This window comes from Chiroxiphia lanceolata, chromosome 22 (genome assembly GCF_009829145.1).
Source record: "Chiroxiphia lanceolata isolate bChiLan1 chromosome 22, bChiLan1.pri, whole genome shotgun sequence".
In the NCBI taxonomy this organism is placed as follows: domain Eukaryota; kingdom Metazoa; phylum Chordata; class Aves; order Passeriformes; family Pipridae; genus Chiroxiphia; species Chiroxiphia lanceolata.
Window position 1 is genome coordinate 2,106,969 of NC_045658.1, and position 15,227 is coordinate 2,122,195.

Below are 15,227 nucleotides of genomic sequence, written 5' to 3' on the forward strand. Positions count from 1 at the left end.
GCTGGTTAAATAATAATAGCTGTGGCTCTTCCTACAAAAGGACAAGCAGGAAACATCGATGTCCTGGAAGAGACGTCTGCTCACTTTGCCATGAACAGCCTTCTGCACAAAACCTATTGCTTGCACCGTGGCAAGCTGGAGGAAGCAGCAGCACCGTCTGCTCCCTCTATTCCTGGCAGGAATATAGAAGACATATTTGCTCATGACAGCTCGAAACAGTGAAGCTCTAAGCAGCCTAGCAGCATGTCCCCTTCTTCTGGAAAATGTGTCCTAAGCAATTAGCACAGACGTATTTGTTTAAATACATTTTACCGCTTTAATTATAGGGACCCAACAACCCCGTACTGCCAAAGAGAACAGGCATTTGTAACAAGGGGTGCTGGCCAAGACCAGCCTCAAGGCAACTGCCCCCTACTTAGAGCACACTTCAGGCTTTTATTCAAAGCTTAGAGCCAGAAGGGACCACACCAGCAATCTGATTCCTCATCCATCACTGCCTCCCAGATTTCCAGGCTCATAACTTGGGTTTGGCTAAAGCCTCTCTTCCAGTAAGGTGCCTAGTCATGATAAGAACTGATTTTTAGGGGGAGGACCCTCCACCACCACAGTTATTCTAACTGTTAATTTACATGTCTTCTTTCTCACCTGAGTTTTGTCTGGCTTCATCTCCCAGCCATCCTCTGGATGACTTCTGGGAGAGCTGGCTGGGGGACTGGGTGGAACTGGGAACCTCTGAGAGCAGGTAACATCCTTCAGCAGCGATGAGTGCTGACAGAACATGAGCTGTCTGCCTCTGCCAGCAGCACTGGTAAGAAATGGCCAACTGTCACGTCTTCATCTTAAAGCTGCTTCTCTGCAGCCCTCCTGGGACATATTGCCAGTAAACCAAGACAAGGTCTGACTCACTTGAGTCACAAAGGGGACAAAGGAGACAGGGCATTTGCCCATCTGAGCTGCACAAGAAACAGGCTTTGCAAAATTAATCCTTTGATGGGACATCTTAAACCCCATCCTTCCAGCTTTCCAGGGAGAACACCAAGATGGCTTAAGAGTTTTCCTTCCACCAGCTTCCAGTGAGACTGTGAAATAAGCAATTTAAGCCAAGTTTTCAACAGTGCCTAAAGTTCCTAAGGCTCTACTTGACAACATGTCAATAAATGTCCCCCGTCATCCTTAAGCAGCAGTTGCCATCTGTGATTGCTCTCAGGACACCCACTTCAGCAAAATGCCTCTTCTTCTTCTGAACTCCCAAGTAGAGGTGGTCCAGAACAGGTCTGCAGCAAACATCACCCTCCACTGTTCAGTTCCAGCTCATTCCACCTTTTCCCAGGTATTCCTGCCCTCACACAACTCCACAGTTTGAGGGAATCATGTCTTTTCCTTTAAGCTACAGTAGAACAGGAAAAAGATCTGTCGAGAGCAACAACCTTTCTTCACAGAGAAGGAGGAAAGATGGACACCCAATTCTATCCAAACAACAAAAAAAGAGTGCCCAAATTAAATTACTTCTCTTCATTATTCATATAATTACTTCCATCTAGATCCAACAGATTCAAAAGCCACCCACATCACCAGGTTCATCAAAAGATAATTGAAATTTAGGACCAAGCACTTTAGCAATTAAGACTGCAGAGACAGGTGCTCCAAAGGTGCATGGATGAGACCACTCTTCCCTCACAATTCCTGCTGCCACAGTACCCACACCTTTAGAACACCCATCACAAGGCACAGAAAGAATTGTAATGTCTCTGTGGCCTTAGCAAAAGGATTCTGTATGTCCCTCACTGCCAGAACTAAGGACTTTTGCAAGGTGCTGGTCAACACAGCTGCTGCCACTAATAACACCAAAAGCTCTTTCTGCATCCATCTCAGTGGCCAACTTGAGGATGTGTTCCACACCTGAAATTCCTCCTGGAGCAGGCTTTTTGTAGCTTTAAAATAAACCCAAAACCAACTACTATTGCTGCACGCTACCGAAAAATGAAGCACTCCCAGCACAGTGGTTCTGAAAGGCACAAACCCACAGCCTGCTGCTCCCTCTGCTGCCGGCACAGCACAGCCCAGCACAGTCCAGCACTGCCCAGCACTGCCCAGGGCCAGGCAGAGATGGATAACTTGGAGCACCCACATGGATAATGAAGCTTCATAAAATCAGCCGGCACACCCGATGAGAAAGTAGAAGAAAGTAAGTCCTATGTGAGTTTCTAAAAAGCTGAACCAAAGCAGGCAGAAAACAAAACAAAACAAAACGCAAAGTGGACAGAAAGGGAGAAGCAAAATGGAAGAATCCAACTTCCCTGTGTTAAGTAAATGCCACTTCTGCTGGAGCTGACGGGAGGCACTCACAGGAGCACCCCTCAACCCTCCTGCTCCCCAGCACCCTCTGCTCAGGGAGCTAAAACCTGCAGTGGTCACTGAAGCAGGTGCCAGCCCACAAAGGCTCCTTGCCCTGTGAGAGGGGCTCACCCCATCCCGGCCCACTTACAACCACTCAAAGGCTCATTTCACAGTTCTTATGGAAATCAGTGAATTCAGCAGGATGGAAAGCTGGGATTCATCTCTCATGTTCCTCGACCCTGGGAATGACACTGGCCTCTAAACGAGGGGCAGTGTTTTGGTTTTATCTCTGAGGAGTTAAGGGCAGTGACAGCCTTAAATCACAATCTGAATATTTTCTGCGTGTGTTTACCAGTTTCCTGGTTTTTTGTTACCAAGATGATGATCTTACAATGAGGGTTATTGAAAAGCCAGAAAATCAAGGACTGCAATTCAATTTTCTTACCTCTCCCACCAAAAGCAATTCAGTCTTTGAAGTGCTGAAAGAGGCTTGAGGGGTCATTACTTGTCTCTGGGGTGCTCCAAAGGGGCAGAGCAGGCAGCTCGCCCAGAGGATAATGTGAAATCCAGCACAAGGAGATAGGGCACACCAATTTGTTTTTCAATCTATTTTGTTGCAGTTCAGAGCATCAGTGCAGACTGATAACAGAGGAAAATAAGCAACACTTTGACTAAATTCAGCGCTCCACAGTCTCTAAAGGCAGCAGAATATACCGCTCAAACCCCACGCATTTTGTCTGTGCTGATGCTCAGAACAGAAATACAAACAGATTGAAAAACAAACAGCTCTGCTCCAACTCTTAATGTTAAGTTTTCTGTTACTCTTCAAACCGAGGGCTGCCTCAAAAAGCGAATAAAATCACGCAGTGGAAAAGCTGCACAAACCCAAAAAAATGCCAGTTTGCTCCAGTCACTGCTCAGCCACAGATCACTGTTCCCAAGAACACTGAAAAGTGCTAATTGTATTCTGCAGGTTCCCCTAACATCCTCAGAAAACAGAAGCTGGACATTTGAACTGCTGTTTGTAAGGCAGGTTTACGTCAGTGTGTTGTAATTTATTTGTGACTTGTCAAAACGACACTAGACCAGTTTTTGTCACCCATTTTGCATCAGCAGAAGCACAGGAGACCTCTGTTCCCACAGCCAAGGGCAGACATGGCTCAACACATCCCTGAGGTGCCTTGATCCAAAGGCCTGTTTAAGCACACAGGGAATTTAAAAAAAAAAAAAAAAAAAAGCTTGAAAATTACATTTCTCAAGCGTGGTCACCCCAAAATGGGTCCAATTCCCTCAGACTTCTTAGTAAGTACACACAATTACTGAGCTGAGTCTGTGGACATTTGGACTTCCATCGCTGTCTCCACCTGCTTTGGGCCATCCGAGGCACCTTCTCAGCCACAAAATTCCATTAACACAAAAGGCCCTTCAACAACTCTTCAAACCCTGCTCTAAGACCCAGCAGAGGAAGATCCAGCACTGTGAAAGCTGAGTGGGGTTTACCCCAGGAAGCCAATGCGCTTCCTCCACCTCCTGGAAGAACTCTCTAACTGCTGAGCAGCTTTTCAGGTGACAACGGGCTCGTCTTTGGCACCTTCTTTAAGCGTTTGTTGAGGTAGTTAAAATATAGTGGAAAGAGGTGAAACATGAGCAAATGAGGAGGGCCGAGAGGCTGGGAGAGGACCTCTGTTCCAGTTTGTGCTCTGACAGGCTGTTCCTGCATCACCCTGTCTTCGAATGGGGGTTTTAACCCAAATTCCTCCTCAAACACAAGACGCTTGGCATCTCTTAATCAAAACCCTGCAGAATCCTGCTGCCTTATGTCACGTCTGGCCCATAGGTGTGTCAGCACGGGAGAGCAAACTGCCCCCAAGACTCACCCTCTGTAGGGAGGAGCTGGGCTTTAGTGACCAGAACCCACCACAGCACCTTTCTGTAAGACATCTAACCTGACCTGGGAACAGGGTCAGCCCTGCTGCTCTCTTCTCACTGCTCCTCTGCAGCAGCTCTGTCGAGCTGGAGATCACACAGGAAAAAACGGATCCGACTGCTCGCTTTTTGGTATTGTGCAAAAAACCTATTTATTTGTCTCTTGAAGGCCCGGTCTTGATGGATTATGGCAAAGAACAGATGTGATTAGTGGATGTGATTAGAGAGGAATGTGCTGTGGCCATAGGTGTGAAAGCAAAAGATAAACCCCCCTCCAAGCGTACCTTTAAAAAAACGTCCTGGAGAGGGTCACAGCTCAAAGAGGCCCTAACGCACAGCTAATGACAAACACCTTTGGAGGGTCAGAGGTACCCAGCGGGCAGGTGGAGCCAAAATTCCGGCGGGAGCATCTTTTATGTGCAGGTTACAAAAGGAAAAGCCCCTGCCACATGGGATCACCCAGCTCCCTTTGGCAGAGGGAATGCGGGTAGTGTTTTAAATGAGGGGCAAAGTGTTTTTTTGGGCACCCGCGGAGCACCTGCAAAGGCTCACTCCGATGTAACACAGCACCCACGGGTGGGCCGCGGGGGTCTCCCCTCCCGGCCAGGATGCCAGGATGCAGGCACGGGCACCCCCAGGCCCCCCTTAACCTCCTGAAAGGCTTCGCAGGGGCCCTGCGGGCGAGGGAGGGACCCTCCCGTCCCTCAGCCCCGCGGAACGAGGCGAACCCGCGGCGCGGGTCTGGGGTAGCGAGGGCGGAGGCGGCCGGAGCCGGGACAGCCCGACGGGGTCGCAGCCCCGAGCCCCATCGGCATAGTTTTACCTTTATTGGGAGCGGTGCGGTGGACACGGCGGGCGGGCGGCGGCGGGAACAAAACCACCCTCAACAACAGCCGCCCCCGGCCCCGCCCGCTCCCCCCTCACGGCGCCGCCATCTTGAGGCCGCGGCGGAGCCGCCGCCTCCCCGCGGTGTCTTCAGTGGAATTCTCTGTCCCCCAGGCTGACTTTTCTCACCTTTTGTAAAGGTGACTGGTGTAGTCAGATAACTTCTGCAACAGAAGCTGCTTAATGAGGGAAAGAATTCTGTGTCTCAAGCATTGCGCGAGGTCACATCGCCTAAATAAATATGCATTAGGTAGGCGGAGAATATGTGTTAGATAGGCGGGTTCATGCGGATTTTACTGTGTAAAAGATGTAGCTTTTTGGCCCTGGGTGTACTTGGTTTGCGGAAACCTCCGCGTTGCATCTTGAGCCGAATAAACATAAACTCCTTTCTGAGCTAGAAACGCTGTGTCTGTACTTTGAGAGCTCCCGAAGTCGCGAACAACCACCCCTGAGGGACCCGCCGGCCGTGGCTGCTCCTCCCGCCGCGCCCTCACCCCGTGCCCGCCGCCTCAGGCGCTCTCGCAGCCCCCGCGGGCAGACATCGGGCCGGGCTGCCCGGGGAGGTGGGGGAGTCACCGTCCCTGGAGGTGTTCAAGGAAAGACTGGACATGGTGCTTAGTGCCGTCGTCTAGTTGACAAGGTGGTGTTGGGCCGTAGGTTGGACTTGATCCCAGAGGCCTTTCCCAGCACCGGGCCTAAACCTGGGGTGGTGAGGGGGGTGTGTGTGTCGCAGGCAGGGACACCAGGGTGTATGGCTGCCCCCGGGGCATGCGAGGGGCAGAGGAGCCCTCAGATGCTGAAGACCACCGTGCTTGCCAATGTGTCAGCCGTGTGTCGGCGTGCAGCGGGATGCAGGGTGGGAACAGGCTGTTCCCAGTCTGTGCGCCGGCATCCTGCCCTCAGGGCAGGGGTGACAGGACCCCGGTCTGTATTTCTGCCATAGCACGGGCGCTCCTTGTTCCTCCCTGAGATCGAGGTCTGTATTTCTGCCACAGCACGAGTGCTCCTTGCGCCTCCTGGAGACCTCGGTGTGTTTACGTTCCGGGTCTCCCTGTCAGTAACCTGACCCGGCCCGCGGCTCACACGAGGGCTCCGGGTGAATTTCATTTCAGCAGGTCTGAGAGTTTCCAGATGGCCCCAGCAAGCGGGACTGGCCCTGCCTCCAACAGCCAGTGCAGGGGACAGTCGGAGGCCACCGAGTCGCCCCGCTGGCCTTGCTGAGCCACGGCTCTGCAGGGACCGTGCCTGTGCCAGCGCTGATGTGACCCCTCTCCTCTCCCGTGGGCATTCTCTGCGCTCTGCATGGTTGGACACCTGAAAACTGCCGGTCCCTCTGTGCTTGGCTGCAACAGGGCTCTGGGGAAGCTTTGTTTTTGACTAGCATCACTGGGGAAGCAGAAAGATTTTGGCTGTATTCTGCATGAAAAATAATAAAAAAAAACCCCAGCCTTGCCTGGCAGCAGCAGGTTCAGGTGTGACCATTCACATTCCTAGGCCTGGAGGGGGGTTATCTGCTCCACCTATTGATAGATTGAGGAGGAGAGCTAATGAACTGGCTCATTTGCATAAACAAGTGCTAATTGCAGGATAAGTGCACAGAGGTGTGGAGAGTGATATCCTAGGCTGTGTGTGACCTGGTATAGGAGCACCAGACAGGCAGCAGGGCCTGGGACTGTGGGTCCTGGTGACTGCCAAGCTCTCTCCACAGGGATGCAGATGAAATTCTGGGGCTGGCATGTGGTCAAGCAGATCAGCTTGCAGACAAATGGGTATTAATTATAAACCCACAACGTCATGATGAGACCTGCTCTGCTCTGAGGCCTCTGTTCTCTGCCAGGGAAATGCCTCTTGGCCAGGATTCTTGGCCAAGAGTGGCACAGCAGCTATTCTGCCAGTACAATAGAAATGGCATAGCAGCAGTAGGTTTCAAGGTCACTTTTGATGCATGCAACAAAAGCAGGACAGGCTGTTTTCTTGTGGAGTTGTGAAGAGAGGTTCCTGGGGACCTGTTCAGACCACAGTCCTTTGCCAGTCTCCTGTACTGAGCTGTCTCTGCTATGGCTGTCAGTGCCCGCTCCACCAGTTTTCTCCTGAGTGTTCCTATTTTATATGCTGAAGGGATCCCTGTGAGAAAACGCTGCACCCACAGCTGGTTATTTTTATCCTCGGGCTGGTGATGATCAAAACAAGGGGATGCTGAAGCCCTGAGAAGTCACCAGTGGCTTTTGCTCTGAGGCTGCTGTCAGCAGCTGACCTGGAGGTGATGCCCTGGCTGGGATGATAACCTGCTCCAGGCTGCCGTGGGGAGAGACTGGCCCTGGACAGGGAGCATTGGTGAGACGAAGGCCAGTGACTGCTACACAAGGCACACCATCCCCATCACTGTCAGATCTGTGCTTGCTGCAGGGCCATCTCATTCTGTCTGTGGTGTGATGAGCAGGAGCTGTGTGTTGCATCAGGTGCCTTCTCTGCAGCAGAAAAACTTTTCCTGCAAGACCGTCCTTGATAGCAGAGTCCTGATGTCTCTGGTACCTTGAGATTTGGTCCTTGGGGGAGAAACTTGCAGTTCAGGCACTAAAAGCAGTGAGGTTTTGGCTACATGCTTGTGAGCCTGCCTGTGTGGTGTGTGGCTTTGTGTTGTGGTACTTCCAGCAAGCTCCTGGAGCAGGCACCTGTGGGAACAGCTTTTTGCCAGAATTAGGGAGAGGAAAAAGCTCAATGTCTATCCCTGCCCAGATCAAGCTAGTGCAGCAAAAGCTGATAAAGGGGTGGCTCTTTGCTGAAACCAGCTCTGCAGCTGAAATTGCTGTTTGCTGGACAGTGTCTGTGATTCAGGGTGGCCTGATGGGATGACAGCAGCCTGCTGGGAGAGCAGCTGTGGTCTTCTGCCTTGTGGGGGATGGACAGGGGTGTAGGAGGTGACAAGACAGTGGCATGTTGAGAACTGATGGAAGAGAACAACACACATGCCTTCAGAGGAGCTGGGCAGACTTTCCTCCAAGGGCTGGGGTAGGGTGGTCAGGGGCACCATGACACTCTGGCTGCAGGGACAAAAACAGATTCAGAAGTTCCCTTCCCCATCTCCCTGTTTCTGTCCCCTCTGCTGCTTAACTCAATGGGATTTGGGTCCATGCAGTGTAAATCAAACCAGTACCATGATCCAGGAGTATCCTCCCCAAAAAAGGAAAAGGGTGAGGAAACAGGAAACAAGAAGAGTGTCCCAGTATAGGTCTGTCAGTTCCCACCACAGTAACTCCCTGTTGTCCCTTGGAGTCATCTTAATTCTTGTGCAGCAAGTCCTGGTGAGTGAAGCTATAGCATTGAGTGCTTGCTTTCCCTGAAGTGTAGGACTGTGGGATAAAGCTGTACCACATGAATCTCCAGGGAACCCTCAGGGGAAGCCCTGAGTGAGGTGAGCTGGTTTTGAGTTCACTATCCTGACAAGGATCACCTGAATATCGCACAAAGGAGCCCAGGTGAGCATGTCTGCAGTTCCCCCTCTTACTGGGAGTGGAGTCAGAGGTCCCACAGATCCAAACAGGCCTTATCTCTTGCCCCTGGAAAGAGCCCCTCTTGCTGAGACCCAGCCCACTGAAGGAGTGAGGACTGCCCTGCCTTGCGCTGCCAAAACTGCCTCCACACAGCTTGAAAAGCTCACGGCAGGGAGTCAGAAGGGGTGAAACTCAACCTCCCCTCTGGAGCTGGGACACTGGGGCGCAGTCCTTTCCTCTCCAGAGGTCACGTCTTCTGCAGGAATGGGTCCAGGAAGTCTCCTGGGTGGGATCACTGCGGTGGCGAAATCCAAACCATGCTCTTTTCACCAGATTGCGACGTGTGCATCTTTTCCGGGCAACGCAGACTTTGGATCTGCTTTTGATGCTCTTGGAGCATCTCTCAGTGACAGATGGGCTGTCACGCGGCACAGATTCGCCCATTCAGGGCAAAAGAAGTAGGAAAAGACACGGACATTTCAGCTTAGTTCGGGCAGGGACAGCAGCGAGCCAAGCTCAAGGCCATGCGACCACATCTCTCCCCTCCTCGTTCACAGTCCCTTCTGCGCCGCAGCCTGGGTGGCAGCGAGCTCCATCCCTGGCTTGCGGCTTCTGCTTTGAGCACTTGAGGGCACTGTTGGAGTTCGGAAAGAGGCAGATTTCTGCGTGAAAGATTTGTTTCGTGTCACACCAGGCAGAGAGGCACATCAGTTTTGTGGCTTCCATTGGAACACTGCTGTTCTCAGGGGTTCGTAGCTTTGGCCTGAACGCTCCATCTGGGGCAAAACCTTTCACAGAAAATATCGAGTCACGCAGACTTCATTTATCTTCCTTTTTCTGTAAACATTTCTCCCTTCCATCTTTTTAACCCCGAGGCTTCTCTCTTGAGGGCCAGATCTCGGGGCTGCACAGTAGTTCTCAAGAGGAAGCAGAGAGTTTGATCACATGAAATTACACTTCACCTGCACAGATCCTTTAAGTTTCCAAAGCACTTTCGATGCAAGGAGGCACAGCCTGTCCATGTGTGGACAAAAATCTCCTTGCTCCTGGTGTTGGTCCCCAAGGGAGCTGGAATCACAGGGTGTGCTGAGGGTCAGTGCACACAGCTCTCTGCTGGAACCTGTGCCAGAATTACTATTTACATGTGCTGGCATAAAGTAATAGCTAATGGAGTGGAACACCATGCACAACCCCTCCGAGCTGTCCCAGCGGACATGCTGGGAGTTACCAAGCAAAGTGCACTCTCCCTGTACCAAACTCCAGATTTCCTCCCACCCCAATCCTCCCCTCTCCTGGAGCTCCCACTAGAGCAGCTGCTTTATGGCAGAGAAATCCCTGTTTCCCCTTTTGCCCCATCCTCTTGCCTTTGCCAGCAAATTCCAGGGTTGTACTCAGAGACTGTAAGTTGCCCTGTTATTCCAGCTGAATTGCCCTCAAAACTGAGTTGGATGATGTTGTGGGGAAGGGGACGTTCCCGTTAGGAAGAGACTATAAATGGGATTGGAATACTTCACTGCTGTGTCTCTACAGCCGAAGTGAAGTTTCACTGAAGAGGTGGACTGGTGGCACCCAGACTGACTTTGTAATGCCCTCTTGTAGTTCCTGGTCCACCAATTTCCTTGGCTTTGACTTCATTGCTTTTTATTGCAAGGATTCCCAAGGGAGACCATCTCTGTGGCATTTGCTATTCCTGCTCCCTTCTGTGGGGTATGTGGGAGAAGAAGTCTTGTGTCCTGGTTCCCACAGGATACTGGACTGTGCCCACTGTTGCTGAGTGTGGTGGCCCAGTGTCTGAGAAGAACATGTTGAGAACATCAGGCTTTCCAAAAGGCACTGCCCCTTCTCCATCAGATTCTGACTTCTGTGGCCTCTAGAAAGTCCGGTTCCCAGGCTCTGTGGTTGCTATTGCAGCTAGCACATATCTGTGATCCATTCCTAAACATGATCAGGTTTCTTCCAGTCTTTCCACAGACAGGTTGGAGTTTCAGGAGGCTGCAGAGATTCCTTTCAGAATGGGGCACAGCACTCGTCTTCAGCTGAGCATCAATATCCAGTCCTGGCACCACTCCAGGCATGCCTTCATCCTCCACTCAGCATGCCTAGGCATCTGTCCATGATGTCAGCTCTCCAGTCCCTTGCTATTAGTGCCTGGCCTCTTTTAAGCAAAATCCCACCCTAAATGCGACCCAAAGCTCACCCCTCACCTGCTGGTAGGAACTACTGGTACCTGTCACATTGATTTTCTGTGATCTCACCAACCCTGCTGTACAAATTATTGTCCTGCCACGGTACTCACGTATGTTGGGATCTTTGGGGTACCCCTTGGGTCTCTCCTTCCAGCCACACCAACGCTATCACAAAGTAACAGGCTGCAGATCCATCTGCGTGTGTGGTGAAGGGGTTGCCCAGCTCTGCTTGAACTCTTTTCTCTCAGAACTGGTCTCCAAAGCTCCTCAGGAGGGGCTTCATGGTGAGCAGGGGTCTCTCAGCATCTGCAGTGCAGTGAGCTGGGGGTTCAGAGGCCAGAGGCCACAGTCAGCAGCTCCTGCTCTGTCTGAGCACAACCTCCTTCCTATCTATAGCTGCTGTTAGCAGAGCAGCAAGATCCTGGCTTAGCAGGATCCCTGCTCCAAGATCTGCAAGCTGCAGACTGTCCTGGACACTGAGCACATGCAGTTCTTCCACTGCTTTGCTCCCTCCACAGGCCCATGCTGCTGCAGAGTTCCCTGCTCCAGAATCAAGTATCTATTTCTTTCTCCTGTGCCTTGGCTTTAGGTAAAGCCCAGTATCTCTGTACTCTCATTTTTTCTCATGACAGCACCCATCAACACCTCTCTCAGCTGTTCTAGTGCTTCAAACACCATTCCTGAGCTGAAGAGTCTGTTCTTGCAGAAATTGTGTCCTCATTTAGACAATAAAAGGTTTTCCTTTCGTTTTCCTGCCTTTGCTCCAGGTGGTCAGCTCTGCTCACAGTCTGTTTTCCCTTCCGTGCATGTGCCTGGGTTTGTCTGCGATCCAGCATCCCCGGTGGTCTGAGTCCCTACATGTTGTCCATTTGCTCTGTTTCTAGGTGCTGATTTGTTTTCCTATTAATCTGCCTCCCTCCCTTCCTCAGCTCTCCCTAGACTGACTGCTGCCAACATGTTTCACGTATCCTGTGCTGCGTAATAACCCAAGGGAAGGGGGCTCGATGCCTGGACCCCGGGGCTCTGTAAGAGCTATTTCCAGAGGTGGCAGGTGCTGGCAGGGCTCCAGCCTTGCTGATTTAGTTGCTCTCCCTCCAAACGACTCCCCATGGCACATGTCCCTCTGCACGTCCCAACCCAGTTGCAGCATGGGCCATGTTCCTGCTGGGGTCAATCCCTCTCTGTCCCTTTTTGGCCCTCAGCACAGGCAGGCAGCTGCACACCAGTGCCTGCTGCTGGCTGGAAGGGAAGGCAGTGCTCGGCCTTCCCACCACCTTGCTTTGCTTTTTCTGCTGGAGGAATGGGGGATGGAACCTCCTGCAGTCCCCTGATGGTTCCAAGGCAGTATCATGGTTTGGATCACGAGCTTCTCCCTGGGCAGGAGTGTTGAGCTGCAGAAAAGAGAAGGGCATGAGCAAAGAATCGTAAGATGGTTTAGGTTGGAAGGGACCCTAAAGCTCATCTCTTTCTAGCCCCCTGCCGTGGGCAGGGACACCTTCCACTATCCCAGGTTGCTCCAAGCCCCGTCCAACCTGGCCTGAAACACTTCCAGAGATGGGGCAGCCACAGCTTGTCTGGGCAACCTGTTCCAGGATCTCACCACCCTCACAGGGAAGAATTTCTTCCTAACATCCAATCTAAATCTACCCTCCTTCAGCTTAAGGCCATTCCCCATTGTCCTGTCAAGGGGGATGTCCTCCATCACTCAGCCATGCAGATAAATCTGTGCCCTGTGCACCTGCATGGGAAGCATCCTTCCTCCAGGCCTCCATCACAGAGGACTTGTGCCCCAAATACTTCACAAAGGTCCTTTCTCATGGACTGGGACCTGTCCTGTTGTAGGATCAAGGGAGGCCAAGTGGGAGAGGTCTTGATGGCTGGCATCTAGAGAGGTGGGACCTATCCCTAACTGATGCAGGCAGAGTAACCTGTACCCCATATATCACCCCTTGGCTATCCCAGTCTGAATGCCAGGCAAGACATTTTGGGAAGTGATGTTGCAAAGGAAGCTTTTTTTCTCAAGGGAAATCAATTTGTGGGGTTGCTGAAGATCATCTCTCCATCCTCATCCACAGCTTGCTGTCCCCGTGGTCTGCTGACACCTTTGTTTGTGCTAAAGATTGAGCTGTGGGGATGACTTGGGGGGGTTAAATATAACCCCCCATCTGCTTTCTATAGCACTCACAGTCAGCTGGGTAGGAGCAGTGGAGGGGATGACAAGGCCCCGAGGGGAAAGAAATTATTAAAATCATCTTTGTCCCCCAAGAAGACATGCTTCTGGGAAGGGGAAGGATGACCTGAAACCTGGGCATGGGAGGATGGAGTCAATCTTCTGTGTTTGGGGGTTACCCCCAGCTCCCTCTGCCATCACAGAGGAGCCCCCAGCTCTTTCTGATGTGGGAAACCAGCTCACCACCAGCCAGCCTTACTGGGCAACTTCATCCTGACTCGGTTGGCACTGGCACTGAATTCCCTCAAAAATTCATCATATTTTCACGTGGGAGGAAAGTTCAGGCTCTGCGTGAGCTGCCCCTACCCAGCAGCCCAGACCTTCTCCTCGGGCTGCCCCAGGCCATCCTGCTTCCCTGGGAACAGCCAAAATTATGGACACTGTTACTGCCCACAGACCCAGCCAGGGCTGCAGCAGCCCTGTCCAACCTGGGTCCTGCATAAATCACCAGGGCCTGGAAGTTATGGCCTTTATAAATATTGATCCTGTCTTTGGGGAAGCTCACCAATTTCAGAGAAGGAGGCTTTTCTAAATAGCATTAAATAGAGATGCTGGAGTTATTCTTGGCTCTGTAAACAGCGTGGATCTGTGTGGCTGCCCTGTGTGTGGGGCTGAGTGCTCTGGCCTGAGCCTGCTCCCTGCTCCTGCTCCTCTCTCCCCTGGGGCTCCATGCCTCGGGATTATTTATTTTGGGATCTCTCTGGGCAGGGCAGACATGGAAAAGGTCTGTCTGCCACAGAGCTCTTTGCAAAGGAAGTGTTTTAGCCCCTCTGATTGTTTTAGCTCTGTCCCCACGCACTGGGGACAGGTTGTGCACGACCACCTTCCCCTGCAGAGCTGGCTCAGGGCAACACTAACCCTGTGCCAGTTGTGTGGTGTTCTCTGTTCTAATGTATGGGACCCAGCAACAATCATTCTCTGGGAAAAACTCCACTGGCACCTCCTCTGTACCTCACAGGCACCTGCACCACCTGGAGAAATGGAGAAGAGACTCAGAGATAATTTTCATATACTAAGGGCAATTCAATTAATAATTAAAATGATCAAGAGGCTGGAGGAGCTGTCTTGTGAAAAGCAAGACAAGATTGGAATGAGTAATTTTGAAGAGTAGAGAAAACTGGGAGGGATGTGACTGAAGTTTGCAAACTCCCCAAGGGAGCGAATCAGGTGAAACTGAAATCAAATCCTGAGACCAAGAGCTGGGAGCAATCAGTGGAACTGGTAGGATATCACTCTGAAACAGAGAAAAGCAAAAATTTCTTCATCCAGTGAGTAAAACCTCAAGAATCTGCTGCCACAAGAAGCTGTGGAGGGAGATGCTGTCAGCATGGTGAGAAAGGGATTAGAGCTAATGGAGAGCAGGGCCATAGGGGAATATCCAAGGGAACAGTCAGGCTTGTGTCTTCTGCTGTCCCAAGCCCAGTGACTGTGAATGCTGAAGTAGGAGGTTCTTAGGCTGCAGAAGGCTCCCCCAAAACAGCATCTCCTATTTGCCCTGTTAGTTGCAGGCTAGCTGGGCTGTAGCTCTGACCCAGTAAAGTTCCTGTTCCCTTTCCTGTTCCAGTTTTCTTCTGCAGGATTTTTCCATGAGTTAGCACTCAGCTAATGGGGTGTCTCAGCAATGGGGCTGAGGGGTGTGCCCAGGAGGATAAATAACCTCCACCCTCATCGTGGGAAGGACAAGCTCATATTGATAGGGCTGGAGCAGATGGTGTGTCCTGTGCCCGTGTCCATCCACACTCAGCTGCAAACACAGAACACCCTTGGCAGCTCAATTCTTGCCTGCACAGCCCTGAAGTGCCTGTGCCTCATACTGGAGCCAGAGGCCTTGCTGTGCCTCTGTGCTGGAGAGATGCATCCCAGGGTGCATCTGCTTTTCCAGCAGATTACCTGTAAATTACTGAGACTTTGGATGGGGCTTGGAGCAACCTGGTCTAGTGGAAGCTGTCCCTCCCATGGCAGGGGTTTGGAATGAGATGGGCTCTAAAGTCCCATCCAACATGAACCATTCTGTGATTCCTATCTGAGCAGGAGGAGTGGTGTGACGTTGAGGCAGACCTAGGACATCATAATAATGAGCCATCTTCCCAGCCAGCTAACACTGATCTCACTGCAAGTGCTGCATGACAAGGAAATGCTCGTAAAGATACATAGGAAGCAACCTGGGATGGG

General features: G+C 51.6%; 1 long non-coding RNA gene across 1 annotated transcript; it reads left to right on the top strand.

Annotated features, from left to right (window-relative positions):
• Window positions 1–5,792: 5,792 nt before the first annotated feature.
• Window positions 5,793–6,582, top strand: LOC116797515. Its single transcript, XR_004360669.1, has 2 exons — window positions 5,793–5,977; window positions 6,264–6,582. It is a non-coding gene; the product is annotated as an uncharacterized LOC116797515 (long non-coding RNA).
• The last annotated feature ends 8,645 nt before the right edge of the window (window positions 6,583–15,227 follow it).